General features: G+C 44.9%; 9 non-coding genes and 1 pseudogene across 9 annotated transcripts; all 10 read right to left on the bottom strand.

Moving 5' to 3' along the window:
- Positions 1-732: 732 nt before the first annotated feature.
- On the bottom strand, positions 733-923 carry LOC130344865 (U2 spliceosomal RNA). Its single transcript, XR_008883682.1, has one exon. It is a non-coding gene; the product is annotated as a U2 spliceosomal RNA (small nuclear RNA).
- Positions 924-3,011: 2,088 nt separating this feature from the next.
- On the bottom strand, positions 3,012-3,202 carry LOC130344878 (U2 spliceosomal RNA). The gene has a single exon (XR_008883695.1). It is a non-coding gene; the product is annotated as a U2 spliceosomal RNA (small nuclear RNA).
- A 2,094-nt stretch (positions 3,203-5,296) lies between these two features.
- Positions 5,297-5,487, bottom strand: LOC130344864 (U2 spliceosomal RNA). Its single transcript, XR_008883681.1, has one exon. It is a non-coding gene; the product is annotated as a U2 spliceosomal RNA (small nuclear RNA).
- A 2,087-nt stretch (positions 5,488-7,574) lies between these two features.
- LOC130344872 (U2 spliceosomal RNA) lies at positions 7,575-7,765 on the bottom strand. Its single transcript, XR_008883690.1, has one exon. It is a non-coding gene; the product is annotated as a U2 spliceosomal RNA (small nuclear RNA).
- A 2,092-nt stretch (positions 7,766-9,857) lies between these two features.
- LOC130344862 (U2 spliceosomal RNA) lies at positions 9,858-10,048 on the bottom strand. Its single transcript, XR_008883680.1, has one exon. It is a non-coding gene; the product is annotated as a U2 spliceosomal RNA (small nuclear RNA).
- A 2,094-nt stretch (positions 10,049-12,142) lies between these two features.
- LOC130344861 (U2 spliceosomal RNA) lies at positions 12,143-12,333 on the bottom strand. The gene has a single exon (XR_008883679.1). It is a non-coding gene; the product is annotated as a U2 spliceosomal RNA (small nuclear RNA).
- Positions 12,334-14,423: 2,090 nt separating this feature from the next.
- Positions 14,424-14,614, bottom strand: LOC130344860 (U2 spliceosomal RNA). Its single transcript, XR_008883678.1, has one exon. It is a non-coding gene; the product is annotated as a U2 spliceosomal RNA (small nuclear RNA).
- Positions 14,615-16,699: 2,085 nt separating this feature from the next.
- LOC130344899 (U2 spliceosomal RNA) lies at positions 16,700-16,883 on the bottom strand. Its single transcript, XR_008883705.1, has one exon. It is a non-coding gene; the product is annotated as a U2 spliceosomal RNA (small nuclear RNA).
- A 1,433-nt stretch (positions 16,884-18,316) lies between these two features.
- LOC130344906 (U2 spliceosomal RNA) lies at positions 18,317-18,469 on the bottom strand (annotated as a pseudogene).
- Positions 18,470-20,525: 2,056 nt separating this feature from the next.
- On the bottom strand, positions 20,526-20,721 carry LOC130344894 (U2 spliceosomal RNA). The gene has a single exon (XR_008883701.1). It is a non-coding gene; the product is annotated as a U2 spliceosomal RNA (small nuclear RNA).
- Positions 20,722-24,868: the final 4,147 nt, after the last annotated feature.

Genomic DNA, 24,868 nt, shown 5'->3' with positions numbered 1-24,868 from the left:
GTTGGAGCAGGTTTAGATACAGTCTAAAGTATAGATCTCAAAGTCTGTGCACAGAATTTAGCAAGGGCCTCGCACCTTCTGATGCATCAGGTAGGTGCACAATAGCATAGCCTAACCCTCTGTACTTTGGTCTATATTGATGCGGGACATAGACAGCCAGCTGATGACCAATCCATTAGTGCAATGGATGGCTGGAAGCATTTGTCTTTGCCTTTGCAATACCACAGAAGCAATGCATGGTCAATGTACAGCAATGACACACCTGTGTGAACAGCCAGGAGACCCCCCCCCCCCCCCCATGTTATGTTACATAGTTACATAGTTAGTACGGTCGAAAAAAGACATATGTCCATCAAGTTCAACCAGGGAATTAAGGGGTAGGGGTGTGGCGCGATATTGGGGAAGGGATGAGATTTTATATTTTGTCAATTAGGAACATTCAGCACCCACCCGCTATCAAGGCAGCTGCCTATCATGTCATGCCCTACCTGCACAGGTGTGCTGGCTACTCAAATGATCCAATTAAGGAGGCCATTTAGTCAGCAGCAGCAGAAGTCCTGTGCCTGGACGCTCCAACAGCGGCCAGACACAAGCAGAAGCAGCAGAAGCAGCAGCAGCACCACCTTTTGTTTTTTGGCTGCAGCAGCAGCAAGGCCCACAGGGCTGGCTAGCTGGCTAGCCAGCAAGCAGGTAGCAATGAAAGTAGGAATCTTTCTTTTTAACCCTGTAAGGGGGTGGTGCACTGTACCCGAAGATACTGCCATATCGGGTCAATGCATAGGGCGACGGAAGCAAGCTTCGAAATCGGCCCCCGTTCTCAAAAATCCATTTAATATATGGTCCCCAGATAGGGGACGTATCAGATATTAAACTGATAAGAACAGATACTACACTTGATCTTAGCCAAAAGGCCGAGAAGCGATAACCGTGAAAGGGGCGGGCCCAACAAGGTGCCCTTCATGGGCACTATCACTGCTTGCTGTCAGGGAGGCTGCCAGACAATTTTCCATGCACACTCTGGGCTGGGGGGCAGTCAACCACCAGTACACACAGCAGAACCTAAACCCATACCATTATTGCTAAGCAGCAAGACAGGGGCCCATTGCACTCCCACGGGGCCTTTTTAAATGCAATCCATAACCCGGATTTGCCAGGAACCCTTCTTACTCCTCCTACTTGCATGTGACACTGGGCTTAGGATCTGCATAGGAAACACACACACAAGCACACACCTACCTTTGTTGCCTGCAGATGCCTCCTTGGCTGTCCCCAAACGGTATCAAACCAACACCCACGGGAAGCTGTAAGCATAGAGGACATGCCTGCACCCCATTGGACTTACCTGTGTGGGTTAAACCCGGGTTATTTGACAACCTATGGCGGTGATGGTTCTGCTCAGGCAGAGCAGTGCTGATGCTCCTCATAAAGCTGTCGCTGCTGTGAAGGTTCTAGGTGACATCACAAATCCCTATGGTTACATACACAACAAAGCTGGGTTGTTGTTGTTTACACTCTGCAAGGCCTGTGGAAGTGAGTGACATCATAGCACTGTAGTTCTGAGGGTTCTAGATGGATGCAACAATCTCCTGTTGCTTCTATGAAGGCCATAATAGACGACATCACCAAACAGCTCCATAGTCACATACACAGCAAAGGAGAGATGTTGTTTACACCTAGTGATGTCAGTGGTATTGAGTGACATCACAGCACAGTGCTAAGGCTCCTGGGCCTGGACACAGCAGCGGCTGCAATATCTCAACGGAGAATACGTTTATATATATGTGTGTGTGTGCGCGTATATATATATATATATATATATATATATATATATATATATATATATATTTCTCCGCCGAAATCACTTTTAAACCCATTTCCACCTTTTTTTCCCTTCTCTTCCTCTTACTTTTTTTTCACGTTTTTTTACGTTTTTCTCCTTTTCGCCTCTTTTCTGGGCGTATTATTCTTCTTTTTCTTCTTTTTTTTCGTCTAATGCATACCCCATCTGTGCAGCAATGCTTATTCAATACCGCCAGCAGATGGAGACACTGGGGGATAATTTTCTAAGGATTTATACTGATTTTTCCTGTCTGAATTTGTCGCACAGAAAGTTGCAGGCCAAATATGTGTGACATTTCTGCGACTTTAGCTTCTAGAGCATTTTTACAACATTATACATAGGTGCTGAATACATAAAAAGCGACTGTTCAGCGACAGACAAGTCGCATCGGCTGAAAGTAGGCCAGAATGTCAGTCCATGTTGGAGCAGGTTTAGATACAGTCTAAAGTATAGATCTCAAAGTCTGTGCACAGAATTTAGCAAGGGCCTCGCACCTTCTGATGCATCAGGTAGGTGCACAATAGCATAGCCTAACCCTCTGTACTTTGGTCTATATTGATGCGGGACATAGACAGCCAGCTGATGACCAATCCATTAGTGCAATGGATGGCTGGAAGCATTTGTCTTTGCCTTTGCAATACCACAGAAGCAATGCATGGTCAATGTACAGCAATGACACACCTGTGTGAACAGCCAGGAGACCCCCCCCCCCCCATGTTATGTTACATAGTTACATAGTTAGTACGGTCGAAAAAAGACATATGTCCATCAAGTTCAACCAGGGAATTAAGGGGTAGGGGTGTGGCGCGATATTGGGGAAGGGATGAGATTTTATATTTCTTCATAAGCATTAATCTTATTTTGTCAATTATGAACATTCAGCACCCACCCGCTATCAAGGCAGCTGCCTATCATGTCATGCCCTACCTGCACAGGTGTGCTGGCTACTCAAATGATCCAATTAAGGAGGCCATTTAGTCAGCAGCAGCAGAAGTCCTGTGCCTGGACGCTCCAACAGCGGCCAGACACAAGCAGAAGCAGCAGAAGCAGCAGCAGCACCACCTTTTGTTTTTTGGCTGCAGCAGCAGCAAGGCCCACAGGGCTGGCTAGCTGGCTAGCCAGCAAGCAGGTAGCAATGAAAGTAGGAATCTTTCTTTTTAACCCTGTAAGGGGGTGGTGCACTGTACCCGAAGATACTGCCATATCGGGTCAATGCATAGGGCGACGGAAGCAAGCTTCGAAATCGGCCCCCGTTCTCAAAAATCCATTTAATATATGGTCCCCAGATAGGGGACGTATCAGATATAAAACTGATAAGAACAGATACTACACTTGATCTTAGCCAAAAGGCCGAGAAGCGATAACCGTGAAAGGGGCGGGCCCAACAAGGTGCCCTTCATGGGCACTATCACTGCTTGCTGTCAGGGAGGCTGCCAGACAATTTTCCATGCACACTCTGGGCTGGGGGGCAGTCAACCACCAGTACACACAGCAGAACCTAAACCCATACCATTATTGCTAAGCAGCAAGACAGGGGCCCATTGCACTCCCACGGGGCCTTTTTAAATGCAATCCATAACCCGGATTTGCCAGGAACCCTTCTTACTCCTCCTACTTGCATGTGACACTGGGCTTAGGATCTGCATAGGAAACACACACACAAGCACACACCTACCTTTGTTGCCTGCAGATGCCTCCTTGGCTGTCCCCAAACGGTATCAAACCAACACCCACGGGAAGCTGTAAGCATAGAGGACATGCCTGCACCCCATTGGACTTACCTGTGTGGGTTAAACCCGGGTTATTTGACAACCTATGGCGGTGATGGTTCTGCTCAGGCAGAGCAGTGCTGATGCTCCTCATAAAGCTGTCGCTGCTGTGAAGGTTCTAGGTGACATCACAAATCCCTATGGTTACATACACAACAAAGCTGGGTTGTTGTTGTTTACACTCTGCAAGGCCTGTGGAAGTGAGTGACATCATAGCACTGTAGTTCTGAGGGTTCTAGATGGATGCAACAATCTCCTGTTGCTTCTATGAAGGCCATAATAGACGACATCACCAAACAGCTCCATAGTCACATACACAGCAAAGGAGAGATGTTGTTTACACCTAGTGATGTCAGTGGTATTGAGTGACATCACAGCACAGTGCTAAGGCTCCTGGGCCTGGACACAGCAGCGGCTGCAATATCTCAATGGAGAATACGTTTATATATATGTGTGTGTGTGCGCGTATATATATATATATATATATATATATATATATATATATATATATTTCTCCGCCGAAATCACTTTTAAACCCATTTCCACCTTTTTTTCCCTTCTCTTCCTCTTACTTTTTTTTCACGTTTTTTTACGTTTTTCTCCTTTTCGCCTCTTTTCTGGGCGTATTATTCTTCTTTTTCTTCTTTTTTTTCGTCTAATGCATACCCCATCAGTGCAGCAATGCTTATTCAATACCGCCAGCAGATGGAGACACTGGGGGATAATTTTCTAAGGATTTATACTGATTTTTCCTGTCTGAATTTGTCGCACAGAAAGTTGCAGGCCAAATATGTGTGACATTTCTGCGACTTTAGCTTCTAGAGCATTTTTACAACATTATACATAGGTGCTGAATACATAAAAAGCGACTGTTCAGCGACAGACAAGTCGCATCGGCTGAAAGTAGGCCAGAATGTCAGTCCATGTTGGAGCAGGTTTAGATACAGTCTAAAGTATAGATCTCAAAGTCTGTGCACAGAATTTAGCAAGGGCCTCGCACCTTCTGATGCATCAGGTAGGTGCACAATAGCATAGCCTAACCCTCTGTACTTTGGTCTATATTGATGCGGGACATAGACAGCCAGCTGATGACCAATCCATTAGTGCAATGGATGGCTGGAAGCATTTGTCTTTGCCTTTGCAATACCACAGAAGCAATGCATGGTCAATGTACAGCAATGACACACCTGTGTGAACAGCCAGGAGACCCCCCCCCCCCCCCCCATGTTATGTTACATAGTTACATAGTTAGTACGGTCGAAAAAAGACATATGTCCATCAAGTTCAACCAGGGAATTAAGGGGTAGGGGTGTGGCGCGATATTGGGGAAGGGATGAGATTTTATATTTCTTCATAAGCATTAATCTTATTTTGTCAATTAGGAACATTCAGCACCCACCCGCTATCAAGGCAGCTGCCTATCATGTCATGCCCTACCTGCACAGGTGTGCTGGCTACTCAAATGATCCAATTAAGGAGGCCATTTAGTCAGCAGCAGCAGAAGTCCTGTGCCTGGACGCTCCAACAGCGGCCAGACACAAGCAGAAGCAGAAGCAGCAGAAGCAGCAGCAGCACCACCTTTTGTTTTTTGGCTGCAGCAGCAGCAAGGCCCACAGGGCTGGCTAGCTGGCTAGCCAGCAAGCAGGTAGCAATGAAAGTAGGAATCTTTCTTTTTAACCCTGTAAGGGGGTGGTGCACTGTACCCGAAGATACTGCCATATCGGGTCAATGCATAGGGCGACGGAAGCAAGCTTCGAAATCGGCCCCCGTTCTCAAAAATCCATTTAATATATGGTCCCCAGATAGGGGACGTATCAGATATTAAACTGATAAGAACAGATACTACACTTGATCTTAGCCAAAAGGCCGAGAAGCGATAACCGTGAAAGGGGCGGGCCCAACAAGGTGCCCTTCATGGGCACTATCACTGCTTGCTGTCAGGGAGGCTGCCAGACAATTTTCCATGCACACTCTGGGCTGGGGGGCAGTCAACCACCAGTACACACAGCAGAACCTAAACCCATACCATTATTGCTAAGCAGCAAGACAGGGGCCCATTGCACTCCCACGGGGCCTTTTTAAATGCAATCCATAACCCGGATTTGCCAGGAACCCTTCTTACTCCTCCTACTTGCATGTGACACTGGGCTTAGGATCTGCATAGGAAACACACACACAAGCACACACCTACCTTTGTTGCCTGCAGATGCCTCCTTGGCTGTCCCCAAACGGTATCAAACCAACACCCACGGGAAGCTGTAAGCATAGAGGACATGCCTGCACCCCATTGGACTTACCTGTGTGGGTTAAACCCGGGTTATTTGACAACCTATGGCGGTGATGGTTCTGCTCAGGCAGAGCAGTGCTGATGCTCCTCATAAAGCTGTCGCTGCTGTGAAGGTTCTAGGTGACATCACAAATCCCTATGGTTACATACACAACAAAGCTGGGTTGTTGTTGTTTACACTCTGCAAGGCCTGTGGAAGTGAGTGACATCATAGCACTGTAGTTCTGAGGGTTCTAGATGGATGCAACAATCTCCTGTTGCTTCTATGAAGGCCATAATAGACGACATCACCAAACAGCTCCATAGTCACATACACAGCAAAGGAGAGATGTTGTTTACACCTAGTGATGTCAGTGGTATTGAGTGACATCATAGCACAGTGCTAAGGCTCCTGGGCCTGGACACAGCAGCGGCTGCAATATCTCAACGGAGAATACGTTTATATATATGTGTGTGTGTGCGCGTATATATATATATATATATATATATATATATATATATATATATATATTTCTCCGCCGAAATCACTTTTAAACCCATTTCCACCTTTTTTTCCCTTCTCTTCCTCTTACTTTTTTTTCACGTTTTTTTACGTTTTTCTCCTTTTCGCCTCTTTTCTGGGCGTATTATTCTTCTTTTTCTTCTTTTTTTTCGTCTAATGCATACCCCATCAGTGCAGCAATGCTTATTCAATACCGCCAGCAGATGGAGACACTGGGGGATAATTTTCTAAGGATTTATACTGATTTTTCCTGTCTGAATTTGTCGCACAGAAAGTTGCAGGCCAAATATGTGTGACATTTCTGCGACTTTAGCTTCTAGAGCATTTTTACAACATTATACATAGGTGCTGAATACATAAAAAGCGACTGTTCAGCGACAGACAAGTCGCATCGGCTGAAAGTAGGCCAGAATGTCAGTCCATGTTGGAGCAGGTTTAGATACAGTCTAAAGTATAGATCTCAAAGTCTGTGCACAGAATTTAGCAAGGGCCTCGCACCTTCTGATGCATCAGGTAGGTGCACAATAGCATAGCCTAACCCTCTGTACTTTGGTCTATATTGATGCGGGACATAGACAGCCAGCTGATGACCAATCCATTAGTGCAATGGATGGCTGGAAGCATTTGTCTTTGCCTTTGCAATACCACAGAAGCAATGCATGGTCAATGTACAGCAATGACACACCTGTGTGAACAGCCAGGAGACCCCCCCCCCCCCCATGTTATGTTACATAGTTACATAGTTAGTACGGTCGAAAAAAGACATATGTCCATCAAGTTCAACCAGGGAATTAAGGGGTAGGGGTGTGGCGCGATATTGGGGAAGGGATGAGATTTTATATTTCTTCATAAGCATTAATCTTATTTTGTCAATTAGGAACATTCAGCACCCACGCGCTATCAAGGCAGCTGCCTATCATGTCATGCCCTACCTGCACAGGTGTGCTGGCTACTCAAATGATCCAATTAAGGAGGCCATTTAGTCAGCAGCAGCAGAAGTCCTGTGCCTGGACGCTCCAACAGTGGCCAGACACAAGCAGAAGCAGCAGAAGCAGCAGCAGCACCACCTTTTGTTTTTTGGCTGCAGCAGCAGCAAGGCCCACAGGGCTGGCTAGCTGGCTAGCCAGCAAGCAGGTAGCAATGAAAGTAGGAATCTTTCTTTTTAACCCTGTAAGGGGGTGGTGCACTGTACCCGAAGATACTGCCATATCGGGTCAATGCATAGGGCGACGGAAGCAAGCTTCGGAATCGGCCCCCGTTCTCAAAAATCCATTTAATATATGGTCCCCAGATAGGGGACGTATCAGATATTAAACTGATAAGAACAGATACTACACTTGATCTTAGCCAAAAGGCCGAGAAGCGATAACCGTGAAAGGGGCGGGCCCAACAAGGTGCCCTTCATGGGCACTATCACTGCTTGCTGTCAGGGAGGCTGCCAGACAATTTTCCATGCACACTCTGGGCTGGGGGGCAGTCAACCACCAGTACACACAGCAGAACCTAAACCCATACCATTATTGCTAAGCAGCAAGACAGGGGCCCATTGCACTCCCACGGGGCCTTTTTAAATGCAATCCATAACCCGGATTTGCCAGGAACCCTTCTTACTCCTCCTACTTGCATGTGACACTGGGCTTAGGATCTGCATAGGAAACACACACACAAGCACACACCTACCTTTGTTGCCTGCAGATGCCTCCTTGGCTGTCCCCAAACGGTATCAAACCAACACCCACGGGAAGCTGTAAGCATAGAGGACATGCCTGCACCCCATTGGACTTACCTGTGTGGGTTAAACCCGGGTTATTTGACAACCTATGGCGGTGATGGTTCTGCTCAGGCAGAGCAGTGCTGATGCTCCTCATAAAGCTGTCGCTGCTGTGAAGGTTCTAGGTGACATCACAAATCCCTATGGTTACATACACAACAAAGCTGGGTTGTTGTTGTTTACACTCTGCAAGGCCTGTGGAAGTGAGTGACATCATAGCACTGTAGTTCTGAGGGTTCTAGATGGATGCAACAATCTCCTGTTGCTTCTATGAAGGCCATAATAGACGACATCACCAAACAGCTCCATAGTCACATACACAGCAAAGGAGAGATGTTGTTTACACCTAGTGATGTCAGTGGTATTGAGTGACATCACAGCACAGTGCTAAGGCTCCTGGGCCTGGACACAGCAGCGGCTGCAATATCTCAACGGAGAATACGTTTATATATATGTGTGTGTGTGCGCGTATATATATATATATATATATATATATATATATATATATATATATTTCTCCGCCGAAATCACTTTTAAACCCATTTCCACCTTTTTTTCCCTTCTCTTCCTCTTACATTTTTTTCACGTTTTTTTAAGTTTTTCTCCTTTTCGCCTCTTTTCTGGGCGTATTATTCTTCTTTTTCTTCTTTTTTTTCGTCTAATGCATACCCCATCAGTGCAGCAATGCTTATTCAATACCGCCAGCAGATGGAGACACTGGGGGATAATTTTCTAAGGATTTATACTGATTTTTCCTGTCTGAATTTGTCGCACAGAAAGTTGCAGGCCAAATATGTGTGACATTTCTGCGACTTTAGCTTCTAGAGCATTTTTACAACATTATACATAGGTGCTGAATACATAAAAAGCGACTGTTCAGCGACAGACAAGTCGCATCGGCTGAAAGTAGGCCAGAATGTCAGTCCATGTTGGAGCAGGTTTAGATACAGTCTAAAGTATAGATCTCAAAGTCTGTGCACAGAATTTAGCAAGGGCCTCGCACCTTCTGATGCATCAGGTAGGTGCACAATAGCATAGCCTAACCCTCTGTACTTTGGTCTATATTGATGCGGGACATAGACAGCCAGCTGATGACCAATCCATTAGTGCAATGGATGGCTGGAAGCATTTGTCTTTGCCTTTGCAATACCACAGAAGCAATGCATGGTCAATGTACAGCAATGACACACCTGTGTGAACAGCCAGGAGACCCCCCCCCCCCCCCATGTTATGTTACATAGTTACATAGTTAGTACGGTCGAAAAAAGACATATGTCCATCAAGTTCAACCAGGGAATTAAGGGGTAGGGGTGTGGCGCGATATTGGGGAAGGGATGAGATTTTATATTTCTTCATAAGCATTAATCTTATTTTGTCAATTAGGAACATTCAGCACCCACCCGCTATCAAGGCAGCTGCCTATCATGTCATGCCCTACCTGCACAGGTGTGCTGGCTACTCAAATGATCCAATTAAGGAGGCCATTTAGTCAGCAGCAGCAGAAGTCCTGTGCCTGGACGCTCCAACAGCGGCCAGACACAAGCAGAAGCAGAAGCAGCAGAAGCAGCAGCAGCACCACCTTTTGTTTTTTGGCTGCAGCAGCAGCAAGGCCCACAGGGCTGGCTAGCTGGCTAGCCAGCAAGCAGGTAGCAATGAAAGTAGGAATCTTTCTTTTTAACCCTGTAAGGGGGTGGTGCACTGTACCCGAAGATACTGCCATATCGGGTCAATGCATAGGGCGACGGAAGCAAGCTTCGAAATCGGCCCCCGTTCTCAAAAATCCATTTAATATATGGTCCCCAGATAGGGGACGTATCAGATATTAAACTGATAAGAACAGATACTACACTTGATCTTAGCCAAAAGGCCGAGAAGCGATAACCGTGAAAGGGGCGGGCCCAACAAGGTGCCCTTCATGGGCACTATCACTGCTTGCTGTCAGGGAGGCTGCCAGACAATTTTCCATGCACACTCTGGGCTGGGGGGCAGTCAACCACCAGTACACACAGCAGAACCTAAACCCATACCATTATTGCTAAGCAGCAAGACAGGGGCCCATTGCACTCCCACGGGGCCTTTTTAAATGCAATCCATAACCCGGATTTGCCAGGAACCCTTCTTACTCCTCCTACTTGCATGTGACACTGGGCTTAGGATCTGCATAGGAAACACACACACAAGCACACACCTACCTTTGTTGCCTGCAGATGCCTCCTTGGCTGTCCCCAAACGGTATCAAACCAACACCCACGGGAAGCTGTAAGCATAGAGGACATGCCTGCACCCCATTGGACTTACCTGTGTGGGTTAAACCCGGGTTATTTGACAACCTATGGCGGTGATGGTTCTGCTCAGGCAGAGCAGTGCTGATGCTCCTCATAAAGCTGTCGCTGCTGTGAAGGTTCTAGGTGACATCACAAATCCCTATGGTTACATACACAACAAAGCTGGGTTTTTGTTGTTTACACTCTGCAAGGCCTGTGGAAGTGAGTGACATCATAGCACTGTAGTTCTGAGGGTTCTAGATGGATGCAACAATCTCCTGTTGCTTCTATGAAGGCCATAATAGACGACATCACCAAACAGCTCCATAGTCACATACACAGCAAAGGAGAGATGTTGTTTACACCTAGTGATGTCAGTGGTATTGAGTGACATCACAGCACAGTGCTAAGGCTCCTGGGCCTGGACACAGCAGCGGCTGCAATATCTCAACGGAGAATACGTTTATATATATGTGTGTGTGTGCGCGTATATATATATATATATATATATATATATATATATATATATATATTTCTCCGCCGAAATCACTTTTAAACCCATTTCCACCTTTTTTTCCCTTCTCTTCCTCTTACATTTTTTTCACGTTTTTTTAAGTTTTTCTCCTTTTCGCCTCTTTTCTGGGCGTATTATTCTTCTTTTTCTTCTTTTTTTTCGTCTAATGCATACCCCATCAGTGCAGCAATGCTTATTCAATACCGCCAGCAGATGGAGACACTGGGGGATAATTTTCTAAGGATTTATACTGATTTTTCCTGTCTGAATTTGTCGCACAGAAAGTTGCAGGCCAAATATGTGTGACATTTCTGCGACTTTAGCTTCTAGAGCATTTTTACAACATTATACATAGGTGCTGAATACATAAAAAGCGACTGTTCAGCGACAGACAAGTCGCATCGGCTGAAAGTAGGCCAGAATGTCAGTCCATGTTGGAGCAGGTTTAGATACAGTCTAAAGTATAGATCTCAAAGTCTGTGCACAGAATTTAGCAAGGGCCTCGCACCTTCTGATGCATCAGGTAGGTGCACAATAGCATAGCCTAACCCTCTGTACTTTGGTCTATATTGATGCGGGACATAGACAGCCAGCTGATGACCAATCCATTAGTGCAATGGATGGCTGGAAGCATTTGTCTTTGCCTTTGCAATACCACAGAAGCAATGCATGGTCAATGTACAGCAATGACACACCTGTGTGAACAGCCAGGAGACCCCCCCCCCCCCCCCCATGTTATGTTACATAGTTACATAGTTAGTACGGTCGAAAAAAGACATATGTCCATCAAGTTCAACCAGGGAATTAAGGGGTAGGGGTGTGGCGCGATATTGGGGAAGGGATGAGATTTTATATTTCTTCATAAGCATTAATCTTATTTTGTCAATTAGGAACATTCAGCACCCACCCGCTATCAAGGCAGCTGCCTATCATGTCATGCCCTACCTGCACAGGTGTGCTGGCTACTCAAATGATCCAATTAAGGAGGCCATTTAGTCAGCAGCAGCAGAAGTCCTGTGCCTGGACGCTCCAACAGCGGCCAGACACAAGCAGAAGCAGAAGCAGCAGAAGCAGCAGCAGCACCACCTTTTGTTTTTTGGCTGCAGCAGCAGCAAGGCCCACAGGGCTGGCTAGCTGGCTAGCCAGCAAGCAGGTAGCAATGAAAGTAGGAATCTTTCTTTTTAACCCTGTAAGGGGGTGGTGCACTGTACCCGAAGATACTGCCATATCGGGTCAATGCATAGGGCGACGGAAGCAAGCTTCGAAATCGGCCCCCGTTCTCAAAAATCCATTTAATATATGGTCCCCAGATAGGGGACGTATCAGATATTAAACTGATAAGAACAGATACTACACTTGATCTTAGCCAAAAGGCCGAGAAGCGATAACCGTGAAAGGGGCGGGCCCAACAAGGTGCCCTTCATGGGCACTATCACTGCTTGCTGTCAGGGAGGCTGCCAGACAATTTTCCATGCACACTCTGGGCTGGGGGGCAGTCAACCACCAGTACACACAGCAGAACCTAAACCCATACCATTATTGCTAAGCAGCAAGACAGGGGCCCATTGCACTCCCACGGGGCCTTTTTAAATGCAATCCATAACCCGGATTTGCCAGGAACCCTTCTTACTCCTCCTACTTGCATGTGACACTGGGCTTAGGATCTGCATAGGAAACACACACACAAGCACACACCTACCTTTGTTGCCTGCAGATGCCTCCTTGGCTGTCCCCAAACGGTATCAAACCAACACCCACGGGAAGCTGTAAGCATAGAGGACATGCCTGCACCCCATTGGACTTACCTGTGTGGGTTAAACCCGGGTTATTTGACAACCTATGGCGGTGATGGTTCTGCTCAGGCAGAGCAGTGCTGATGCTCCTCATAAAGCTGTCGCTGCTGTGAAGGTTCTAGGTGACATCACAAATCCCTATGGTTACATACACAACAAAGCTGGGTTGTTGTTGTTTACACTCTGCAAGGCCTGTGGAAGTGAGTGACATCATAGCACTGTAGTTCTGAGGGTTCTAGATGGATGCAACAATCTCCTGTTGCTTCTATGAAGGCCATAATAGACGACATCACCAAACAGCTCCATAGTCACATACACAGCAAAGGAGAGATGTTGTTTACACCTAGTGATGTCAGTGGTATTGAGTGACATCACAGCACAGTGCTAAGGCTCCTGGGCCTGGACACGCAATATCTCAACGGAGAATACGTTTATATATATGTGTGTGTGTGCGCGTATATATATATATATATATATATATATATATATATATATATATATATTTCTCCGCCGAAATCACTTTTAAACCCATTTCCACCTTTTTTTCCCTTCTCTTCCTCTTACTTTTTTTTCACGTTTTTTTACGTTTTTCTCCTTTTCGCCTCTTTTCTGGGCGTATTATTCTTCTTTTTCTTCTTTATTTTCGTCTAATGCATACCCCATCAGTGCAGCAATGCTTATTCAATACCGCCAGCAGATGGAGACACTGGGGGATAATTTTCTAAGGATTTATACTGATTTTTCCTGTCTGAATTTGTCGCACAGAAAGTTGCAGGCCAAATATGTGTGACATTTCTGCGACTTTAGCTTCTAGAGCATTTTTACAACATTATACATAGGTGCTGAATACATAAAAAGCGACTGTTCAGCGACAGACAAGTCGCATCAGGCTGAAAGTAGGCCAGAATGTCAGTCCATGTTGGAGCAGGTTTAGATACAGTCTAAAGTATAGATCTCAAAGTCTGTGCACAGAATTTAGCAAGGGCCTCGCACCTTCTGATGCATCAGGTAGGTGCACAATAGCATAGCCTAACCCTCTGTACTTTGGTCTATATTGATGCGGGACATAGACAGCCAGCTGATGGACCAATCCATTAGTGCAATGGATGGCTGGAAGCATTTGTCTTTTGCCTTTGCAATACCACAGAAGCAATGCATGGTCAATGTACAGCAATGACACACCTGTGTGAACAGCCAGGAGACCCCCCCCCCCCCCCCATGTTATGGTTACATAGTTACATAGTTAGTACGGTCGAAAAAAGACATATGTCCATCAAGTTCAACCAGGGAATTAAGGGGTAGGGGTTGTGGCGCGATATTGGGGAAGGGATGAGATTTTATATTTCTTCATAAGCATTAATCTTATTTTGTCAATTAGGAACATTCAGCACCCACCCGCTATCAAGGCAGCTGCCTATCATGTCATGCCCTACCTGCACAGGTGTGCTGGCTACTCAAATGATCCAATTAAGGAGGCCATTTAGTCAGCAGCAGCAGAAGTCCTGTGCCTGGACGCTCCAACAGCGGCCAGACACAAGCAGAAGCAGAAGCAGCAGAAGCAGCAGCAGCACCACCTTTTGTTTTTTGGCTGCAGCAGCAGCAAGGCCCACAGGGCTGGCTAGCTGGCTAGCCAGCAAGCAGGTAGCAATGAAAGTAGGAATCTTTCTTTTTAACCCTGTAAGGGGGTGGTGCACTGTACCCGAAGATACTGCCATATCGGGTCAATGCATAGGGCGACGGAAGCAAGCTTCGAAATCGGCCCCCGTTCTCAAAAATCCATTTAATATATGGTCCCCAGATAGGGGACGTATCAGATATTAAACTGATAAGAACAGATACTACACTTGATCTTAGCCAAAAGGCCGAGAAGCGATAACCGTGAAAGGGGCGGGCCCAACAAGGTGCCCTTCATGGGCACTATCACTGCTTGCTGTCAGGGAGGCTGCCAGACAATTTTCCATGCACACTCTGGGCTGGGGGGCAGTCAACCACCAGTACACACAGCAGAACCTAAACCCATACCATTATTGCTAAGCAGCAAGACAGGGGCCCATTGCACTCCCACGGGGCCTTTTTAAATGCAATCCATAACCCGGATTTGCCAGGAACCCTTCTTACTCCTCCTACTTGCATGTGACACTGGGCTTAGGATCTGCATAGGAAACACACACACAAGCACACACCTACCTTTGTTGCCTGCAGATGCCTCCTTGGCTGTCCCCAAACGGTATCAAACCAACACCCACGGGAAGCTGTAAGCATAGAGGACATGCCTGCACCCCATTGGACTTACCTGTGTGGGTTAAACCCGGGTTATTTGACAACCTATGGCGGTGATGGTTCTGCTCAGGCAGAGCAGTGCTGATGCTCCTCATAAAGCTGTCGCTGCTGTGAAGGTTCTAGGTGACATCACAAATCCCTATGGTTACATACACAACAAAGCTGGGTTGTTGTTGTTTACACTCTGCAAGGCCTGTGGAAGTGAGTGACATCATAGCACTGTAGTTCTGAGGGTTCTAGATGGATGCAACAATCTCCTGTTGCTTCTATGAAGGCCATAATAGACGACATCACCAAACAGCTCCATAGTCACATACACAGCAAAGGAGAGATGTTGTTTACACCTAGTGATGTCAGTGGTATTGAGTGACATCACAGCACAGTGCTAAGGCTCCTGGGCCTGGACACAGCAGCGGCTGCAATATCTCAACGGAGAATACGTTTATATATATGTGTGTGTGTGCGCGTATATATATATATATATATATATATATATATATATATTTCTCCGCCGAAATCACTTTTAAACCCATTTCCACCTTTTTTTCCCTTCTCTTCCTCTTACTTTTTTTTCACGTTTTTTTAAGTTTTTCTCCTTTTCGCCTCTTTTCTGGGCGTATTATTCTTCTTTTTCTTCTTTTTTTTCGTCTAATGCATACCCCATCAGTGCAGCAATGCTTATTCAATACCGCCAGCAGATGGAGACACTGGGGGATAATTTTCTAAGGATTTATACTGATTTTTCCTGTCTGAATTTGTCGCACAGAAAGTTGCAGGCCAAATATGTGTGACATTTCTGCGACTTTAGCTTCTAGAGCATTTTTACAACATTATACATAGGTGCTGAATACATAAAAAGCGACTGTTCAGCGACAGACAAGTCGCATCGGCTGAAAGTAGGCCAGAATGTCAGTCCATGTTGGAGCAGGTTTAGATACAGTCTAAAGTATAGATCTCAAAGTCTGTGCACAGAATTTAGCAAGGGCCTCGCACCTTCTGATGCATCAGGTAGGTGCACAATAGCATAGCCTAACCCTCTGTACTTTGGTCTATATTGATGCGGGACATAGACAGCCAGCTGATGACCAATCCATTAGTGCAATGGATGGCTGGAAGCATTTGTCTTTGCCTTTGCAATACCACAGAAGCAATGCATGGTCAATGTACAGCAATGACACACCTGTGTGAACAGCCAGGAGACCCCCCCCCCCCCCCCATGTTATGTTACATAGTTACATAGTTAGTACGGTCGAAAAAAGACATATGTCCATCAAGTTCAACCAGGGAATTAAGGGGTAGGGGTGTGGCGCGATATTGGGGAAGGGATGAGATTTTATATTTCTTCATAAGCATTAATCTTATTTTGTCAATTAGGAACATTCAGCACCCACCCGCTATCAAGGCAGCTGCCTATCATGTCATGCCCTACCTGCACAGGTGTGCTGGCTACTCAAATGATCCAATTAAGGAGGCCATTTAGTCAGCAGCAGCAGAAGTCCTGTGCCTGGACGCTCCAACAGCGGCCAGACACAAGCAGAAGCAGAAGCAGCAGAAGCAGCAGCAGCACCACCTTTTGTTTTTTGGCTGCAGCAGCAGCAAGGCCCACAGGGCTGGCTAGCTGGCTAGCCAGCAAGCAGGTAGCAATGAAAGTAGGAATCTTTCTTTTTAACCCTGTAAGGGGGTGGTGCACTGTACCCGAAGATACTGCCATATCGGGTCAATGCATAGGGCGACGGAAGCAAGCTTCGAAATCGGCCCCCGTTCTCAAAAATCCATTTAATATATGGTCCCCAGATAGGGGACGTATCAGATATTAAACTGAAAAGAACAGATTTTTTTAAGTTTCCCTCAGAACTAAATCATAGTTCTAAGATCTCATATGAACTAGATTTTTGTGCTCATCATCAGGTAACTTTTTTTTTTTTTATTTTTTTTTTTTTTTATTTTATTTATTTCCAGAATAAAACAAATTAAAACAACAAAACAACTAACAACAATAACTCAAATAAACCTTAATCCAAAATGAAACCCTTTCTCCATGCGAAAACTGCCAAATAATCAATTAAACCGAATTGAAGAGCTCCACTCTTCAAAGCTTCTTTGACAGGGACTGCCAACCATGGTGACACTTGGTAGGTCACCATGAAGCGCCTTACATCAGGCTTCATGGACTGCATTATTTTTCCCCTCACAGTTTCAAGCCGGGTATTCACTTTTATTTTAAATTTTACTAGGTCTTGAACAAATATTTCTTTTTCTTCCTTTGGGGCTTGGTCTAGCACCTCACCCAAATATCCAGAAAAATACTCACTGAGAATTATTTTCTTTAATTTCTCTGTGTGCTCCCCTTCAGAAGCCTCACTTACGCTTTCTTCTTCCATTTCTTTTCCTGTGTCCAACTTTTCTTTGCTCTTGCCAGAAACTTTTTTGGCCTCTGGAACTATATTCTCTTCTTTTGTCTTCCTCTTCAATTTCACCCCAACTTCCATAGCCTCAGATTTTTCCGGGCAGTCTTTAAAGAAGTGCCCAGTCTTTTTACAGGCCCTGCAGGTCTTACTTTGGCCACACTCAGAAAAGACATGACCTTCCTTTAGACATTTGGTACATATTATCTTTCCACAACTTTCATGCCCGTATTGTTTGCAGTTTTTGCAGAAAGTTCCCATCTCTGGGAAAAATAAATCCCCTGTGTCCTTCCCTATTTTAAACCGAGCTGGTGGGAGCAACAATCTTCCTGGCGCCCCCGCATCCTCTTTCAGTCTGCACAAGAACTTCCATTTTCCTGTCCAAAGCTGGTGTTGGTTAAGGACTTTACCTCTTTCCTCTACTTCCACACAAAATTCCTGCAAAAAGAGCTTGATGTCACTTTCTTTCGCGTATGGCGAGTACATCTTAACTGTGAACAGCTTGGTATTGTCCACAAAGTGCTCAACCAATTTTATGCCTTCCATCTTTGGATGATTCCGGGTTTTCTCCAAGGTTTCCAAAAATTTTCTGTAGAAAGACTTGCTGTTGAAAGTAACATCATAGACCCCCTTTCGAGGGTAATCCATGACTGTCAAGATCTCCATTCTTGGCACTTGGAACAGACCAAACAAGATCTCCACGATTAAGAAGTCCAGATTCTTTTCTCCTCTGGCTTGCTCCTCCACGATAAATCGAACAGCATTTTGGACCCGAGCATATTCAGGTATATCCGCCATGTCTGTTCAGCTGCCGAGATCTTCTTCCGTCCTCTGTTTGCAACCAGGCGACCCAGTGGCTGCCTGGTGATCACTTCTCGTTTCCTGGGGAGTAAGCCGTAACCCCAAAAGCAGCAAGGGGGTGAAGCTCCACCAAATAGGTAGAGCGATCCCCCAAGGCCAAGGCACGGGTACCCCAGGAACCTTCCAGCCAGACCAAGTGAGCAGATACTACACTTGATCTTAGCCAAAAGGCCGAGAAGCGATAACCGTGAAAGGGGCGGGCCCAACAAGGTGCCCTTCATGGGCACTATCACTGCTTGCTGTCAGGGAGGCTGCCAGACAATTTTCCATGCACACTCTGGGCTGGGGGGCAGTCAACCACCAGTACACACAGCAGAACCTAAACCCATACCATTATTGCTAAGCAGCAAGACAGGGGCCCATTGCACTCCCACGGGGCCTTTTTAAATGCAATCCATAACCCGGATTTGCCAGGAACCCTTCTTACTCCTCCTACTTGCATGTGACACTGGGCTTAGGATCTGCATAGGAAACACACACACAAGCACACACCTACCTTTGTTGCCTGCAGATGCCTCCTTGGCTGTCCCCAAACGGTATCAAACCAACACCCACGGGAAGCTGTAAGCATAGAGGACATGCCTGCACCCCATTGGACTTACCTGTGTGGGTTAAACCCGGGTTATTTGACAACCTATGGCGGTGATGGTTCTGCTCAGGCAGAGCAGTGCTGATGCTCCTCATAAAGCTGTCGCTGCTGTGAAGGTTCTAGGTGACATCACAAATCCCTATGGTTACATACACAACAAAGCTGGGTTGTTGTTGTTTACACTCTGCAAGGCCTGTGGAAGTGAGTGACATCATAGCACTGTAGTTCTGAGGGTTCTAGATGGATGCAACAATCTCCTGTTGCTTCTATGAAGGCCATAATAGACGACATCACCAAACAGCTCCATAGTCACATACACAGCAAAGGAGAGATGTTGTTTACACCTAGTGATGTCAGTGGTATTGAGTGACATCACAGCACAGTGCTAAGGCTCCTGGGCCTGGACACAGCAGCGGCTGCAATATCTCAACGGAGAATACGTTTATATATATGTGTGTGTGTGCGCGTATATATATATATATATATATATATATATATATATATATATATATATTTCTCCGCCGAAATCATTTTTAAACCCATTTCCACCTTTTTTTCCCTTCTCTTCCTCTTACTTTTTTTCACGTTTTTTTACGTTTTTCTCCTTTTCGCCTCTTTTCTGGGCGTATTATTCTTCTTTTTCTTCTTTTTTTTCGTCTAATGCATACCCCATCAGTGCAGCAATGCTTATTCAATACCGCCAGCAGATGGAGACACTGGGGGATAATTTTCTAAGGATTTATACTGATTTTTCCTGTCTGAATTTGTCGCACAGAAAGTTGCAGGCCAAATATGTGTGACATTTCTGCGACTTTAGCTTCTAGAGCATTTTTACAACATTATACATAGGTGCTGAATACATAAAAAGCGACTGTTCAGCGACAGACAAGTCGCATCGGCTGAAAGTAGGCCAGAATGTCAGTCCATGTTGGAGCAGGTTTAGATACAGTCTAAAGTATAGATCTCAAAGTCTGTGCACAGAATTTAGCAAGGGCCTCGCACCTTCTGATGCATCAGGTAGGTGCACAATAGCATAGCCTAACCCTCTGTACTTTGGTCTATATTGATGCGGGACATAGACAGCCAGCTGATGACCAATCCATTAGTGCAATGGATGGCTGGAAGCATTTGTCTTTGCCTTTGCAATACCACAGAAGCAATGCATGGTCAATGTACAGCAATGACACACCTGTGTGAACAGCCAGGAGACCCCCCCCCCCCCCATGTTATGTTACATAGTTACATAGTTAGTACGGTCGAAAAAAGACATATGTCCATCAAGTTCAACCAGGGAATTAAGGGGTAGGGGTGTGGCGCGATATTGGGGAAGGGATGAGATTTTATATTTCTTCATAAGCATTAATCTTATTTTGTCAATTAGGAACATTCAGCACCCACCCGCTATCAAGGCAGCTGCCTATCATGTCATGCCCTACCTGCACAGGTGTGCTGGCTACTCAAATGATCCAATTAAGGAGGCCATTTAGTCAGCAGCAGCAGAAGTCCTGTGCCTGGACGCTCCAACAGCGGCCAGACACCACCTTTTGTTTTTTGGCTGCAGCAGCAGCAAGGCCCACAGGGCTGGCTAGCTGGCTAGCCAGCAAGCAGGTAGCAATGAAAGTAGGAATCTTTCTTTTTAACCCTGTAAGGGGGTGGTGCACTGTACCCGAAGATACTGCCATATCGGGTCAATGCATAGGGCGACGGAAGCAAGCTTCGAAATCGGCCCCCGTTCTCAAAAATCCATTTAATATATGGTCCCCAGATAGGGGACGTATCAGATATTAAACTGATAAGAACAGATTTTTTTTTTTTTTTTTTAACTTGGCTGCACCTTCACAGGTACACACCTATTTTATTTAAGTTTCAAGTTTTAACATAGTTACATAGTTACATAGCATTAAAACCAGGGGAACATAAAAAACTTACAATTTTACAATTTCACATATGCCAGTCGGTAAAATGCCATTTTAAGAATGCAAACTCATCACTTTGTTTATCGATTAAAAGATAGATGTACATTTCACTTAAAATCATTCCAATAACATCATCGAAAGATAAAATGTCCTTTTTAAATAATAAAATATTCCTATTTTTCCACAGAGCTGCCTTCACACAGTTTATTATTTGCCATGCCTTCCGTTTCTCTTGTTCGCCGGGACAATCCAAACACCCATATAAAACCTTATTATAGTCCAAGTCTTTTATAGCAGCAATTTTGTTTAAAAGTGGCAGCATTTTAGTCCATATCCTTCTAGAAAAATCACATGTCCATAAAAGATGTAAAACAGTCTCCTCTTCGTGGCATCCCTCTCTTGGACACTTTGCTGTGCTTGCAAATCCTCTACGGTGTTGGAAAGCCCGGCACGGAAGGCAACTGTGGATGCAGCTCCAGGATAAGTCCTTCTGTGAGTTAAAAAGATAAAATGAGTTCACAATTCTCCAGATTTCTTTACATTTATCATCATTAAAATTTCCAACTTGGCACATGTTAATATTGTTTAAAATGACTCTCGTAAGTTTTTTCCCATCGATTAGAATATCTTTACTAAAATCAAACAGTTTAAAAAGAGAAACAATCTTTTCTAAAATACAATAAGTAATAGGGAGGTTAAAAGCATAAGGGTGTTTAAGATCTGTTTCAAACCAACCATGGTGTCTCATGAGATTACCAACATTATAGCGCAAAAAGAACGACCAATAGTTGTCTTTAAAAACATTCTTAAGACACAATGAAAAGAATTTTGTATAAAGGAACGCAGTAAAATCAGTAAAACTTTTCCCCCCTTTCTCTTTAGGTTTAGATACAATTTCTCTTTTTAACTTCTCATATTTGGAATTCCAAAAAAAGGTGTAACAGACTTTTGAGACTTTACGTATTATATGTGTGTTAGGTGGGAACACTAAACTTAAATATAAAAGCAAAGGTAAAATCACCATCTTTAAAATCAGCACTTTTCCTTCCATTGTAAGGTCTCTTAGTCTCCATACACATAATTTTTGGTTCACCTTTTGCATTGTTAGCTCCCAGCTTTCGTTTCCATTATTTAATTCATTAAAATACACACCTAAAATTTTTACTTTTTCTACTACCGGTACCTTTATGTCTCTTGTATCCAGCTTGCCGACTTTTAAAATCTCGCACTTGTTAAAATTCACTTTAAAACCAGAAGCACAACAGAAATAGTTAATTTGTGTTAAAGTTTTTTTAAGTGCCAGGCTATCTTGACATGTCACTGCTACATCATCCATATAACTGACTACTTTAGCTTCAAGACCATTTCCTCCGGGGAGCCTTATCCCACGGATCTGTTTATCACCTCTTATGACACATAAAAGTGGCTCTAGTGCACAAATAAATAAAAGGGGTGATAGGGGGCAACCCTGCTTCACACCAGATTTTAAAGGAACTATTTCAGTCTTAAAACCATTAATTAAAATTTTGCTAAAACAGTCATTATAAAAGGCTTTGAGTGACGTTAAAAAACCTTCTGGTATGCCCATTTTATTTAAAACATTAAATAAAAAACAGTGCGAGACTCTGTCAAATGCTTTTTCAAAGTCTATTGTTAAAATTGCTAAATTACTTTTCCTTATTTTAGCATCTTCTATTATATCTTTTATGAGGTTTAAATTTTCCCACATGTTTCTACCCGGTATACCACACACTTGATTATTATGTATTAATTTATCTATAACATTTTTTAGTCTGTTTGCACATATTTTAGCCATTATTTTATAATCAGCGTTTAAAAGGGTTATTGGTCTCCAATTCCTAATATCCTCTTTATCACCTTTTTTAAAGAGCAGAAAAACCTCACCCATTTTCCATGACTGTGGTAAAATCTTGGTATTAAAAACATCTGTAAAAAGAGATAAAAGATCATCTTTTAAAACCTCATAAAAAACCTTATAAAATTCGATTGGCAGGCCATCAGACCCCGGTACTTTACCCAAATTAAAACTGTTTATGGTATCCAATATTTCCTTCTCTGGGATAGACTGTAAAAGAAAGGATTGAGAATTATTCTCTAAAACACGTTCTATTTTGTTTAAGGCATCGTTCATGAAATTAGCATCTATTGGGGGCGTGGTCTGGCAGCGGAGCGAGATGGCCGCCTGAGAACCGAGCTCCTGCAGCAAGCAACTTCATAAGCGACGAATACCCGATCAAACTGAGTTAGTGAACCTACTTTGCACATTTCCAGCCGTCGGAACACCCTCTCTCGAACATGTACACCCGGAGGAGAGGGAAAGCGGGACGCCAGCCCCGTAAGCTGACGGACTTCTACACACGGCCTCAACTCCGGGCCTCTCAAGATGGCGTGGAGGCGTCCTCCCCGCACCACAGGAGAAGCGGGGACTTCGGCAACAGGTCAGACATTCAAAAATCCCTGCCTAATGCTAGACGCAGCCTCTCCTTACCTGATGAAGCAGATATAATGGCACAAAGCCGAGATACTGTCTCGCCGTCCCCACATGATAGCCCCACTAAAGACGGCAATGTGCTGAACCAACATGGCGCCTCAGCTCCTGCATCGCCATACTCAGCCACGGACAGCCCGCGCAGGCAAAGACCACGCATAGAGGCCAGCACAGAGACAGATGGGGCTAACCCACTAGTAGAAGCCTTCCAAGTTGCCGGGGAGGAATTCTTCAGCAAGGTGCCTGCATCGGAGGTACCTGTAACAGAAGTATCTTTGAAACGCATGTTGCTACTGCTGAACACGTCCATTACCAACAACTTGCTTAATACCCTGCAACCGATCCGCTCTGCTATCGTAGAGGTGGAACAAAGGGTGGACCATACGGAAACAAAAATGGCTTCACTGGTAAAATCTCACAACGACCTTATAGATTCGCATTATGATCTGGAGTCTGACGTGACAGCGCTACGTGCAAAAATCGCTGACATTGAAGACAGGTCGAGGAGGAATAATGTCAAATTCCGGGGCATCCCAGAGACTGTCCCTCCAAAGGAACTTAATGCCTACCTTACCTCTCTTATGCAAAGCTACCTACCTGAGGCGACCCTGACTGAGCTACTTCTGGACAGAGCGCATCGTGTCCCTAAACCGAGGCACCTGGCCGACGATATACCAAGGGATGTACTTGCCAGGGTGCATTTCTTCCATATTAAAGAGGCCCTTATGGTTAAGTCTAGAGATCGCCAGAATGTCCCGGATCAGTATCGAAAAATTGCTCTATATACCGATCTGTCAGCAATGACTTTGCAAATACGCAGAAACCTGGCACCAATAACAACTGCACTTCGGGACCGTTCTATTCTCTACAAATGGGGATTCCCCACCCGCCTGCTGGTACACCGAAACGACAAAATGCATGTGATTTGCTCATTGGAGGAAGGTATCAAACAGCTTAATGTATGGGGAATTCCTGTGAAGATTCCAGAATCGCAGACATCGTCCCCTCCAGATAGAGTGGATCCTGATTGGCAACTGGCTGGAAAAAAGAAACAGGGAATGCGTTAACTGCTGTGGAGATTGGCCCTGGATTTTGCGGTCTTGTTCCGCTTACAGAGGACTATCTGTTCTCCCCACATCTGATGAAGAGGAATATTCATCACCCGTTCCTGGACATATCCAGCTTTCCTGGCTTAGACCAGCCGTTTCTCTATTGTTTGTTTGTTTGTGTTTCCCCCTTCCCCCTTCCTCTCCCCCTTTTTTACAGGTGCTCCGGCAGAACATGGTTCGCTGAACTGTCACGATCTTTCACCGCATCTTATCCAAGTCGACGAAGATCTCATCTCAAGCATCATGAGGACTCACTATGACTATAAAGGTCGTATCTATTAATATTAATGGACTGAACACTCCGCTAAAGCGGTCCTATTTATGGGCGGAAGCCAAACAATTAGCTGGGGACATATTGTGTGTACAAGAGACGCACTTAGTTTGTGAAGATGCATTTAGGATCAGACATAAAAACTTTCCTTATGTATTTCATTCCCATTACCACACAAAGGCAAGGGG

Source organism: Hyla sarda, unplaced genomic scaffold, assembly GCF_029499605.1.
Source record: "Hyla sarda isolate aHylSar1 unplaced genomic scaffold, aHylSar1.hap1 scaffold_738, whole genome shotgun sequence".
Lineage (NCBI taxonomy): Eukaryota > Metazoa > Chordata > Amphibia > Anura > Hylidae > Hyla > Hyla sarda.
The sequence above is the reverse complement of the archived record's forward strand: the minus strand, read 5'-3'. Positions and strand labels throughout refer to the sequence as shown.